Here is a 14,722-nt window from a genome sequence, read left to right on the forward strand (position 1 = left end):
ATCCGTCTCCTCTCCAGAGACAGCACCGCTGTCTCTGTGTAAAACGGCAAAGAGAGATGATCTCATATGTTTACATATGAGATCCTCTCTCATTGGCCGCACAGATCGCCTCGCGAACGGCCACTCTGATTGGCCGTTCGCGGCGATCTGTAATTGGCTGTGTCCGAGGGACACGGCCAACACAGATTTTCCCCGCAGCGCGCTCTGGAGCGCGCGCGGGGACCGCCCTAAGGGGCGGCCGTCAATTGACGGCAGTTTGGAAATTGGGATCCGCACTGTAGCCGTCAATTGACGGCAGGCGGATCCCAAGTGGTTAAAGTAAGAGAGAGATGGGAAGAGGATATGGGGGAAATAACACAGGAGCAATGGAGGAGAATTCTAGAGATGGGACCGAAGGTTTCAGTTTCACCCCCGCAGAAAGTCTCCCACCTGATGTTGATAAATAGAGCTTATTATACGCACAAGCGTCTGTTCAAGTACGGAAGAAGTCTAGACAATAAATGTCCTAGTTGTCAGGGGCCTGGAATCCTCATACACATGGTGTGGTGCTGCCCAAAGCTGTTTCGGTACTGGGGGAGTGCTTAATATCTTGAGTGACACATTTGGAACATCTGTGGAGATGGAGGCCACACTATTGTGTATTGGGGTATAGGAAAGAATGGGAGGAGAAGAAGAGCACTACAGTTGTAATATTGAGTCTCAAGCCAGAAAATTAATAGCCATTAGATGGCAGGCGACAACGCCCCCGGCAGTAAGGGAATGGATCAGTGTAATAAATGAGACGATTTGCAAAGAGAGAGCGGTCTACATAAAAATAGGTAATCTTAAGGATTTTGAGGAGAGGTGGAAGCCATGGCTGGAGAAAAGGGGTGTCCCTCTTTAGAGGGTAAGAATTATAGTAGGGGTGGAGAATAACCAAAATATAATATCGGTCTTAAAAGGCACATGTGTGATAACCCAGTAGAGTTATGTTTATTGTAGCCTCAAGATTTAGCTGGGGGAGGGGAGACAACCGGGTGAAGTGAATTGTTCTATGAAACCAACGGTAAAGAGATTAATGGAGTAGTACTAAGTGGGGAGGAATAAAGGGTGGGGAGGAATGAGAAATAGTATAATTATAACATCGATATTGGGTAAAACAATATATAGACTTCCTGGCCCGGTTGTCTCTTCTACTCCAGTAAACGTTATTTATTTTTATCCTTTTTTTTTTCAGTATGTCAAATTAGGTGGTCTCATGTTTTGTATATCTACCAAGACAATGATGCACATAAGGAATAATTTTTTCCTGTTTTTAATGAATTAATATTTGAATGAGAAAAAAAGAATAAAGAATGAATAATAAAAAAAAAAAAAAAAAAGGATGCCAACAGCCGTAGTGGAAACACTCAGATTTCTTGGAGGTGGTACGACTCCATTTACGGTCATAGGCTGGCAAACCAAGGCAGGGAGGGTGCTCTGGACTCTGCAATAGTGTTGAGCAGAATATGCCATATTCGATTTCGCGATATATCTCGAATATATATTCGAATATTCGAGATATATTCGCTAAATTCGAATATTCGTGATATTTTATCGAAATTAAATGATTGCGATTTTTCGCTATTGCGAATGCGAAAATAATTGCGATTTTTTGATAACTGCGGTAGGAGCACTCTGATTGGCTCAGAATATTCGTGATATTTTATCGAAATATCGCAACATGCGAATGCGATATTTATTGCGCAATTTCGAGAAATGCTGGAGGAGCGCTCTGATTGGCTCAGAATATTCGTGATATTTTATCGAAATATCGCAACATGCGAATGCGATATTTATTGCGCAATTTCGACAAATGCTGTAGGAGCACTCTGATTGGCTCAGAATATTCGTGATATTTTACAATACAAAATAATTGCGAATATTCGGCAAATGCGGAAGGAGCACTCTGATTGGCTCAGAATATTCTTGATATTTTACAATACAAAATAATTGCGAATATTCGGCAAATGCGGAAGGAGCACTCTGATTGGCTCAGAATATTCTTGATATTTTACAATACAAAATAATTGCGAATATTCGGCAAATGCGGAAGGAGCACTCTAATTGGCTCAGAATATTCGTGATATTTTACAATACAAAATAAAAAGTGTTTTGCATTGGTGGTGATTCTTTACTCTATCCATCTGTCACAGCCGTTTGTCAATCAAACACCTTGAAGATTGAACACGTTCATGCTGCATGCTTTGGACTTTTTTTCACTTCACATATCAAAGACATTTTTATGAAAGATTATTTTTCTATTATTGGGACTATTTCTTTATATATTTGTTTCACTGTGTATTTCACAAGTTATTTGCGCTTGCTTATTTTATAATTTGCCCACATGTCTTGTCACTAGACATATTTTTTATTCTTGTAGAGCGACTCCATTTTCTGTCTTGTATTAATTTATGTTGTATAACATTTTTGAGTTGCTGCTGTATTCTCCCCTTTTTTAAGGTATGCGCAATTTTTTCCTTCTTACAAAAAAAAATAATATCAAACATACAAATATTCATAACATACACATACACAAAGCCCCCCCCCTTTTGCATCAGAGACAATTAGAGTTCTCCTACCACAGTTATCGAAAATTCGCAATCATTTTCGCATTCGCAATAGCGAAAAATCGCAATTTTTTTTTTTTCAATTTGGCAACATAAAAGGATCGCCTCAGCTTAGCTACTCGGCCCAGGGTCTCTAATCATACCAGCAATGCTTTTAGACGTCGATAGGATGTGATCTGTTTTAAAAATCAAATTGAAAAAATGCGAATATTCGGAATTGCGAATATTCACCGCGAAATTCGAAATATAGCGCGATTTCTCGAATATGCTATATTCGAGTCGAATATTCGCAATGCGAATATTCGTGAGCAACACTACTCTGCAACTGCAATTCTAAAATTCATGGTAGACCCCTTTGGTGAGTGTTATTTTTTTTTACTTGGCATAGGATCCCCGGCACAATGGTAAGACATGATGATAATAGTGAAATTTGTAATTGTGCATTTTCTTAAAGTAAATCAGCAGTGGGGAAGATGTGTAGGGTGTACAGTGGTTGAAGAGATGAGAAGGGGGGTTCAGCAGTGGGGCAGAAGAGCAGTAGGGCAGATGTGCAGGGGGTACAGTGGTGAAAGAGATGAGAAGGGGGGTTCAGCAGTGGGGCAGAAGAGCAGTGCTGTGTATTGGTGGGGCAGATGAGCAGGGGGAACAGAGGTGGGACAGTAGATCAGTGTGGTACAGTCTAGTGGGGCAGATGAGAAAGGGGCTTACAGTAGTGGTTTGACAGATGGTACCAAAAAAAGAGATTTTTAATACAGCTTACCTGTAAAATCTTTTTCTTGGAGTACATCACGGGACACAGAGCGGCATTCATTACTATATGGGTTATATGGAGTACCTTCAGGTGATAGACACTGGCAATCTCAAACAGGAAATGCCCCTCCCTATATAACCCCCTCCCATAGGAGGAGCACCTCAGTTTTGTAGCAAGCAGTATGCCTCCCAAAATGGTCCTCAAAAAGAGGGGTGGGAGCTCTGTGTCCCGTGATGTACTCCAAGAAAAAGATTTTACAGGTAAGCTGTATTAAAAATCTCTTTTTCTTTATCGTTACATCACGGGACACAGAGCGGCATTCATTACTATATGGGATGTCCCAAAGCAATGCTTACAATGAGGGGAGGGAGAACATCTCCAAGACAAAAGGATTTAATTTAGAGGTATACTCAAATCATAATAAATCCAACTTAGTTGAGAAAAATAATCTTAAATTTTTAAATTTAACTCAAAAAAAGAGGAGCCCCCGGAATCCGAGGGTCTCAAACTGCAGCCTGGAGCACTGCCTGCCCGAAGGCAGTATCAGTATTCCTTCTTACGTCCAACTTGTAGAATTTTGTAAATGTGTGGACAGAAGACCAGGTTGCCGCCTTGCAAACTTGAGCCATAGAGATCTGGTGGTGTGCTGCCCAGGAGGCGCCCATGGCCCTAGTAGAATGAGCCTTTAATGATACTGGAGGAGGCAACCCTTTCAAGCCGTAGGCCTGAGTGATTAATTGCTTAATCCACCTAGAAATGGTGGATTTTGCAGCTGCCTGCCCCTTCTTGGGCCCATCCGGTAGAATGAACAGCACATCTGTTTTCCGGATCTTCTTTGTAGCTTTAAGATAGGCCTTCATGGCCCTGACAATATCCAAGGTATGCAGCAACCCTTCCTTTCTGGAAGTAGGTTTAGGGAAGAAGGATGGTAATACCAAATCCTGGTTCAAATGAAAACTGGATATAACCTTCGGTAGGAAGGAAGGATGAGGGCGGAGAACGACCCTGTCCTTATGAAAAATAAGATATGGTTCCTTACAGGATAAGGCCGCCAGTTCCGAAACTCTTCTTGCGGAAACTATGGCAACCAAAAATACTAACTTCCTTGTCAGTAAAACCAAAGGAATTTCAGCCAACGGCTCAAACGGTTGTTTCTGTAAACTTGACAGAACAAGATTTAAATCCCACGGACAAAGCGGGGATTTAACTGGAGGTTTAATACGTAAGACCCCTTGAAGGAAGGTCTTAACCAGCGAGTGGGTGGCCAGCGGCCGCTGAAACCACACTGACAGGGCAGAAATCTGTCCTTTGATTGTGCTTAATGCCAATCCTTTATCCACTCCTAGCTGGAGAAAACTTAAAACTCTATCGATGGTGAACTTGCGAGGAAGCCATAGCTTGGACTCACACCAGCCTACATAGGCCTTCCAGACCCTGTGATAAATCACCCTAGAGACCGGTTTCCTGGCTCTGATTAGGGTAGAGATTACTTTCTGAGACAGACCTCTACCCCTGAGAATCAAGGATTCAGCTTCCAGGCCGTCAAATTTAGATGCCGTAAGGCAGGGTGGAGGATCGGACCTTGCGATAGCAGGTCTGGCCTTAGAGGCAGAGTCCAAGGGTCTCCCACTACCATCCTTAGGATTAGTGAGTACCATGCCCTTCTGGGCCATGCTGGAGCTACCAGGATAACTGGTATGTGCTCCACCCGGATCCTGCGCAGCAGGCGGGGTAGTAACTGGAGCGGGGGAAACGCATAAAGAAGTTTGAACTGATGCCAAGGGCAAACCAGCACATCGGTTCCACAGGCCATCGGATCCCTTGAGCGGGACATGAACCTGTCTAGCTTTTTGTTGAGTCTCGATGCCATGATATCCACGTCCGGCACTCCCCATTTTTGGCAGAGTGCTTGAAAGACTTGTGGATGCAGAGACCATTCCCCCGGCCATAGAGTCTGGCGGCTTAAGAAGTCCGCCTGAAAGTTGTCCACTCCTGGAATGAATATTGCCGATATGCAGGGCACATGAGCCTCTGCCCATAGGAGAATCAAGCTCACCTCTCTCTGAGCGGCTTGACTCCTGGTTCCCCCTTGGTGATTTATGTATGCCGCGGCCGTGGCATTGTCTGATTGAATTCTCACCGGGAACCCCTGCAATTTTGACGTCCAAGCCCTGAGGGCTAGTCGAGCAGCTCTGAGCTCCAAGATGTTGATGGGCAACTGCTTCTCTGGCTTTGCCCAAGTACCTTGGCGAGTGCAACCATCCAAAATTGCTCCCCAGCCCGTCAGGCTGGCGTCTGTGGTCACTATCTTCCAAGCCACTGGGCTGAAAGACTTCCCCTTCAGTAGATTCTGGGGGTCTAACCACCAACACAGACTTTGTCGGACTCTTGATGAGAGCGGCAACGGGATATCCAAGGCCTGTGGCCTTTTGCTCCATGCTGACAGGATGGCTGCCTGTAGGATGCGAGTGTGGCTCTGGGCGTATGGTACCGCCTCGAATGTGGCCACCATCTTGCCTAGTAACCTCATACATAGGCGAATAGTTGGTTCTTTCTTGCTTAGAACCAGTAGGATTAATTCCTTGATGGCTGACTTTTCTCGATTTAGGACCCAGCCGAACCTCTCGAGGTATTGGACCGTGAGGGCCACTGCTCGCTCCAAGCCGGGAGACGAGTGGTCTATGACTAGGAGGTCGTCCAGGTATGCTAGGATCGTGACCCCTTGGATCCTTAGCTTGGCTAGGATTGGAGCTAGGACCTTCGTGAACACCCGGGGGGCCGTAGCCAACCCGAAGGGAAGCGCCACGAATTGGAAATGACGCGAAGCCACCATAAAGCGTAGGTATCTTTGATGTGGCTGATAAATTGGAACATGAAGGTAGGCATCCTTTATGTCTATGGACGCCATGAAGTCGTCCTTTTGGAGTGTGGCAGCTGCTGACCGCACGGATTCCATCCGAAATGAGCGGACCTTTAGGTATGCATTTACCATCTTTAGGTCCAAAATTGGCCTGACATCTCCATTGGACTTTGGGATGATGAATAGGTTGGAGTAGAAACCCAGCCCCTGTTCCAGGACTGGTACCTCTACTATTACCTCCTGGGAAAGTAGATGATCCAATGCCGATCTTAATGCGGCTCCCTTCTCCGGATCGTTTGGAATCCTCGACTCCTGGAAATGAGGAGGAGGAAACCTTAGGAAATCTAATTTGTAGCCTGTGGCCACGGAAGACCGTACCCACTCGTCGGGAATGCTGGCTTCCCAAATCTCTGAAAAGAGTCGCAGCCTTCCCCCCACCTTCGTGGGTGGGGGCGCCCCTTCATAAGGTTGGCTTGGGGGCTGGTTTTGCTGGTTTGCGAAACCACTGCTTTCTGCCTCTAGCAGCCTGTCCTTGTGACTTGCTGTTGAAGCCGAAGTTTGCTTTTGCAGGAGGCCGTCGATACTGCTTGGCATTAGAGGGCCCCTGCCCAGGGGAATACTGTCGTTTAAACGCAGGCCCCTGATACTTCTTCTTAGTTGGCAAGAGAGTACTCTTGCCGTTTGAAATGGTCTGAATGTATTTATCTAGGTCTTCTCCGAAGAGTCGTCCTCCATGGAAGGGGAACCCTACCAGGAGCTTCTTGCATGGGGGCTCAGCCTCCCAGCTTTTTAACCATAAGAGTCTTCTCATATGGATAAGGGATAACGATAAACGTGACGCTTGCTGGATAGAATCCCTGATTGCGTCTACCGTAAAACATATGGCCTTAGGGACATCCGAAAATTCTTCTGCCTGCTGGGCAGGAATAAGTTTAAGCATCTGCTTAAATTGATCCGATAATGCTTGAGCGACCCCAATCGCAGCCACAGCTGGCTGTACTACTGCCCCTGCAGTAGTGAAGGAGTTCTTAAGTAGTGCTTCCAAGCGCTTATCAACTGGATCCTTGAACACCTGTATGTTTTCTACAGGGCATGTTAACGATTTGTTAACACATGAGATGGCTGCGTCCACTGCAGGAGTAGCCCATTTTTTTGGAAAATTTATCTTCCATAGGATATAGGACAGAGAATCTTTTAGGTGGTAAGAAGATCTTATCTGGCTTGTTCCAATCTTGGAACAAAACTCCCTCTAATAGAGGATGGATCGGAAACACAGCATTGCTTTGAGGCGCCCTCAGTGAGCCCAAAGCTGAAACCGTCGATACCTGGAGATCTGGTACTGGCAAGTTGAATGCCTTATGGACCAAGTCCGACAATCCTTGAATCCACCAGCTCTCCCTCAGGGAGACTGCCCCAGACTCCTCTGTATCCGGATCTTCGATCCCTGAACCTACTTGGTCCTTGTCCAAGAGGTCGTCCAATTCCCCTGAGGAAAGGACCTCCTCTTCTGAGGGTCCGCGCTCGGGCGACGGAGATCTATTCCGCTTACTGCCCCGCATAGCTGCGGCTATCATTTTTCCCATGCTTTTCTGCATCTCTTTTAAAGAGGTGAGTAATACCTCCTCCGTGACCATCTTAGGGTTGGACTGACCCGCGTCAGCTCCAGCCCCAGATCCCGATGGCCCCAAGGCTCCCTGTGGGGAAAGCAGCGGCATAGCTTTGTCCGAGACCTCAGACTCTCTGGGGGAATCCCCACCTCTTGTACCCTCTGACCCGGATGCCATGGTACAATACCGAGGTACACCTGCTAGCTTATTGGTACCTGGGACTATAAATAGTTAAATGCCCAAACACCTGTTTGGGGGATAAAAAATGCTTCCTCTCCCCTAGATGACACTTCTTTTTTTTTTTTTTTTTTTTTCAAATCTAGGAAAGAAAAAACATTCTGTCCCCCTGAGTAGTATTGCAAGAAAAACTATGAGATGGAAAAGAAACAGCCTATTCCTAGGCTTGAAAACAGTCTTCTGAAGACTGCAATATTCTTTCTGGCCACTGTGTGTCCTCGGCGCCCCGTGCTGCCGCTCTGGTCTTTCCTCCCCAGTTCCAAAGTATTGAATGAGCTGTATGGAACAAACAAGGAAGGGCCGCCCCTTCCTTAAGCCACTGACCCGCCCTTCCCCCCCAGCAATCTCAAACAGGAAATGCCCCTCCCGACAGGGGGGGGGGGGGGGTTGGGAGGAAGGGACCTCTCTGCTCCAGCAAACTGCAGCCTGCAGCCTGGAACCACGAGGAGGTCAGCGTTTTGCCTGCTTTGCAGGCTCTTAGGAGGAAGACTGAATGGAGCATCGCCTGGAGGCTTGCAGGTAAGCACAGCTCTCTGACACACACATATACTTAATATCACACAGGCCCCACTCAATGCTTTTCCAACACTACAAGGGAGGTCACATCTTATGGGGAATAATACATATAGAGCCATCCTATCTTTATGATATGTGACTAGTTTGCCAGATGCAGTGCATAACTTTAGGCATGTCCCCTGTGACCCCCCAGAAAAAACCTGCTAAGAACCAAGTTCCGCAAGTTTTCCCCTCACTTACCTGCTCCATGCCGCAGGACTTTGCCAAGCAAGAGGCCCAATCTTCCCCCATCTCGGTGGGGATGTCTAGACCTTCAGGCCCTGGGTTCCTATGAAGGATCCACTGTCCTGGGCCCATATAGCACCCTGGCAACAGAAAACATTAGGTACCCAAAGGTTTTCTAAGTTCTGGGCCCAGGGTCCAGCTCTCTAAAAAGAAAAGCATTATGGGCTATACCCCAAGGGTTTGGGGTCCGGTTACTGACCACTTTAGCGCTGAGGCTTTTTTGGACAGAACCGGTTAGCTCACCTAATCCCAAGGATGCGGAGGCAAGCTAAACCATGACTAACACCTAAGACACTGGCGTAAAAACTGAGGTGCTCCTCCTATGGGAGGGGGTTATATAGGGAGGGGCATTTCCTGTTTGAGATTGCCAGTGTCTATCACCTGAAGGTACTCCATATAACCCATATAGTAATGAATGCCGCTCTGTGTCCCGTGATGTAACGATAAAGAAACAATATTTTGGTCTTTTGTATATTACAGGTAAAAGGAGATGGTTGCAGTTGGATCTGCGCACAGTCCTGGAGGATATACGGGCAGCAGAAGAAAGGAAGCTGAAAAGAATGGAGAACCTTTCAGAGGCGGTTTCAGGCACTGCGTCAGGATGCACAGGAAGCTATGCGCCAGGAGGCATAAATCGCCCGGCAGCAGATGGAGCAGTTGGCTACCTTCAACCAGGCCTTCCTCGGTGTCCTTGGTCAGCTTGTTTAAGTGCTTGGAGCCAGTTGTCAACCCAGGTCACCACCCAGACAGTAGTGCCTTTCATGCAGCACAGGACCTGTACCCATGTTTTGTTTAAAAAAAATGTAGTTAAATGGGTTTTTAAAGGTTAGTTTTTTATTTGCTAAATAGGTTCCTTTAAGCAAGTGCATTGTTGGTTCAGTTACCTTTTCCTTACATTTCCCTACTAAATATTTTTTTCCTTTGTCTGAATTTCTCACTTCCTGTTTCTCTTCAGTAAACTTGACATCATCATCCGAGCTGTGTTTAGTCAGTCAGAACAGCTTACTGAGGAGGAACAGGAAGTGAGAAATTCAGACAAAGAAAACAAAGAAATAAAACATTTAGAAGGAAGATCGAAGGAAAGGGAAGTGAGCCAACAATGCACTAGCCTAAAGGAATCTATTTAGAAAATAAAAAACAAACCTTTACAACCCCTTTAAGTTTTTGTAAAAAAAAAATCAATATTTTTCAAATTTTTACTTTAAAGAATATATAGAAAGATTCGTTTTTTTGTTGAATAAAAAACATGAGACTTTTTTGAGTATGTCTGATTTCATTTAACACTTTATAAAAAATATAGCAAAAAGTAATTAAAATTTTTAATAATTCATGGTAAGAACTTAAACGTTAAGGTGCCGCATCAGAGCCTGACGTATTTCACTGCACTCTTCTTCCATATCCTGTGCTGCTATTACTGGTACTGGCTCTTCTGCAGATGTATTCCAATCCTGGTCAAAATCTTCTCCATGACTTTCACAAAGTTTGTGAAGAGCACAGCAAGTTAGTACCATGGATTTGGCAAGTTTAATGTCAATGTCATTCTTCTTCACAAGATACCTCCATCTACCCTTAAGTCTTCCAAAAGCATTTTCCACTACGACACGTGCCCTGCATGTTTTCTTGTTCTAGGTTTGCTGCTCTGTTAGGCGGAAATGGTTTCAGAAGCCAATTTTGTAAAGGGTAGGCAGAGTCCCTAAACACATAATAGCCAACATTTACCCCACAAATGTTCTTAGTGCAAACAGGGTACAGGCCTTCCTGACCAACCCAATCTGAAAATGTGCACAATCATAGAACCCGAGCATTATGCAAACTCCCAGGCAATCCTACATTCACATTCCAGAATAGTCCCTTGCCATCCACTACTCCCTGGAGGATGGTGGAATGCCAGCCTTTTGTGTTGAAGAAGTCAGTGTGGTATTCTTGTGGTGATATTATTGGTATGTGTGAGCCATCTCAAAGTACTCAGCCATGTCTTTAAGCTTTTCCCTGTCCGTAAAATGAACAATTTCGGGAGCTAGCAATGTGCACACAGCCTTACAGAAGTCCTGCACACACCAATGATGATTTACTGACACCAAAAAGATGACCTATACTTCTGTATTCACTGTTGGTAGCCAGCTTCCACAGTGCAATGGCTACTCTTTTCCTCACAGGCAAATTGGCTCTGAAGTTGGTGCTTTGCTTCTCCATCGCTGGACGTAGCTTGGCACAAAGGTATGAGAAGGTTTCCTCTGACATTCCTAAATTCTGCACCCACTGTTTATGTGTGTGTGTGTGTGAATCCCGGGACGGTCACATGCCACCACTCAATGGCACGGGGGAAAGCCCAAATGACTGGTCGGCGGGGCTGCTTTGTCAAAAGAAGCATCATCTAAATAAAAACACAGATGGTAACATATCACAAAAAGAAAAACACCATTCAACATATATAACATAAGTTTCAGGTTGGTGGGTCAGTGGGGCAGATCCACAGACATTGGCGCAGGGCACAGCGTATGTAAGATACGCTACGCCGCTGTAACTTACTTTGCTTTTCTTTGAATCCTCAACTAATTCTCGCCATAAGTTACGGCGGCGTAGCGTATCTATCGCGGCGTAAAGGCGCGGAATTCAAATCCGGCGGGTAGGGGGCGTGTTTCATTTAAATGAAGCGCGTCCCCAAGCCGAACAAACTGCGCATGCGCCGTCCGTAAAAACTCCCAGGGTGCATTGCTCCAAATGACGTCGCAAGGACGTCATTGGTTTCGACGTGAACGTAAATGGCGTCCAGCCCCATTCACACACGACTTACGCAAACGACGTAAAATTTTCAAAATTATACGCGGGAACGACGGCCATACTTAACATTGAGTACGCCACCATATAGCAGCTTTAACTATATGCCGGAAAAAGCCGAACGGAAACTACGTAAAAAAATGCGACGGCCGGTGGTACGTTCGTGGATCGTCGGAAATAGCTAATTTGCATTACTCGACGCCGATTACGACGGGAACGCCACCTAGCGGACGCCGAAAAATTGCATCTTAGATCCGACGGCGTACGAAGACGTACGCCTGTCGGATCTAACCCAGATGCCGTCGTATCTTGTTTTGAGGATTCAAAACAAAGATACAACGCAGGAATTTTGAAATTACGCCGGCGTATCAGTAGATACGCCGGCGTAATTTCTTTGTGGATCTGCCCCAGTGTGTGTGTGTGTGTGTCAGGTTGGTGGGTCAGTGTGTGTGTGTGTATGTATGTCAGGTAGGAGGGTCAGTGTGCGTCTCAGGTAAGTCGGTCAGTTGTGCTTACCATATAGCGCTGCCGTCTTTGTCTTTGCCGCACAAATGTGTACTTCTCCTCCTGGCGAAACATCCCAGCTAGAATTTTTCTTTTTTTTTTCTGCGGTTTTTCATTGCCGCTCGCAACCTTCTCTCATACAGTGCGGCATCTATTTTGACTACAAAGAACCAAAAGGCAAGTAGATAAAAGACGAGCTGCTGAATGACCTCCATTGTTGTTTGACTGACGCTGCATCACGTTTGTCGCACTAGTGTGAAATCACGAGAGGCATTTTTTCTAAAACCTGTATGGCCCCTGGCCGTCCGACTTGCAGTTGAACTGCTCACCAGAATAGACCATTCTAAACGTTCCAAACTGTACCGACCCGAATTGATCCGCTCAGTGGAAACGAGGCATACGGTAACTCAGATGAGACAAGTAGTGCAGGTGCTTTTTTTTTATTTATCAGAACAGACCCCCAAGATGGATTTTTACTAGAAAGACATCTCTGCATATACAGCTTTAAGTCACTGTTCTGCTCTTACATTCTACTTGCTGAAAAAGCAATCTCTACAACTGATCCAGTTGTGGTGAGATATATTGACTTACTGTCTCAGTAGCTTGGCAGACAGTGACTCGATTCAAAATACATAATGCAGATAAAAAGCTTTAATCCAAAATTTGTGCAGATCATATAAGTTTAGTCACAATAACAGTGTGTCTAGCTCCAGGAGAATACCGCACATGTGAGGACTAAAGCAGAAAGAAGGGTGGGACCAACGATGTAGAGCACCCCCTAACATGCCATGCAAAAGGAGGAGGATACAAGTTTTCAATTTCCCAAAAATTTACGGTTGCCAAATGTTCAAAATAGTCAATGGTTATTACCAGGCCAGAAAGTGAGAGCAAATCTCCCCAACAGGACAAAGACTGCAGTCCAACCTAACAAAGGATCGAACTGTTCCCCACCATACCTAAAAATAACGTTTTGGCTGAAGAAACGATCACATTAATTCTGAACCTAGTGAGGCTTGCCAGTCCGCAAACACACCAGCACTCACAGAATTATTGATCTGGTAAACTCTAGTCTTCTCTAAAGGCCGGTACACACGGTCAGACTTTTTTCCAACAAACTTCAAAATCTGCAAGTTTTCAAATTTGTCCGATCGTGTGTACGCTCCATCGGACCAACTTTCTCGGGTTTCATCGGACAAAAAGTTTGGTCTGCAAACGAACAAACTTTACGTCAACAAAAGTCCGACTGTGCCTAGTCCGACCGTGTGTACAGCAAGCAAACGGACTTTTGTACAAAGTACAAACGCACATGTTCAGATGCAAAGACCAACCGGAAGCGTTCTGTCTAGTAAAACTAGCGTTTGTATTTGAAAGAGCACATTTGTGACGCGGCAAGTTCTGAAATCAAGAAAAGCAGCGCACATTCTCTTCTTCTTTAGAATGTGAGAATACTAAAAGATGCTTTGCTGGTGATACTGACGGAGTAAAAACAAAATGTCTTTACTTTGGATTAGTGTATTTTGATTATATGAATCAAACATATTTTTATTTATTTTCTTGTGGGTCACAACATGTCTGCTTGATGAACGGACATTCAGAAACGAACAAAATTGCACGAAACTGAAAATCGCGAATGCACACAGACAAAACCTCTACCAACTCTCAATTAGCAGAAGGAGCCCAAAGGGTGACGCCGGAGAACTGAACTTCCTCTTTTAAACTCTCGTCAGTACGTTGAAACGTCACTACGTTCGTGTTTGTTGCCGAAAAAAGTGGAGGTTCACCCAAAAAATCTATTTTTAACATTACAATCAGCCGAGTTGTCCTAATGACAATCGGCTGTTTTTTTGGGGGGGGGGGTTTTCCCATACATACAGACTTTCACCGCCGATTCCGGGTATATCTTGTGCGGGACTGGGCATGCCTATCTGATTAACAGGCTTCCGACCGTCGCATACTGCGCGTCACGAGTTGCCGAAGGAAGCCGAACGTCGGTGCGCAGGCGCCGTATAGAGCTGCACCGACGTTCGGCTTCTTTCGGCAATCCGTGACGCGCTGTATGCGACGGTCGGAAGCCTGTCAGATAGGAACGCCCAGTCCCGAAGACGACATACCCGGAAGCGGCGTTGAAAGTCGGTATGTACGGGAAAAAAAAAAAAACAGCCGATTGTTATTAGGACAACTCGGCTGAATGTAATGTTAAAAATTTATTTTTGGGTGAACTCCCGCTTTAATATATTGCAACTTACCAGTGCTTTAATGCTGTGGCCACATTTGTTTTTCTGTACCTGGCCAAAATTATCCTTGTAACTTCACTGCAATCTTATAAGTTTAAGATTTCTATGAACTACAAAAGAACTACTCCCTGTGTAATAGAGGAGGGATGTGTAGTGCAAATCCAGAGTGCAATCTAGGGTGGCAACCTCTATAGATGCAGTGCAAAAACAAAGCATTGTCACTCAAAGACAGAAGTGTGTTACTGGCAGGATCACCACCAAGTAGAAGAGGGGGAAAAAGCCCAAAAGTTGCAAACTAATAGGAATCACCATTTTGAAGGACTGGTAAGTTTAAAGCAGTTGTAAAATCACAAATTCTGGAA

Source organism: Rana temporaria, chromosome 1, assembly GCF_905171775.1.
Source record: "Rana temporaria chromosome 1, aRanTem1.1, whole genome shotgun sequence".
NCBI classification, from domain to species: Eukaryota; Metazoa; Chordata; class Amphibia; order Anura; family Ranidae; genus Rana; species Rana temporaria.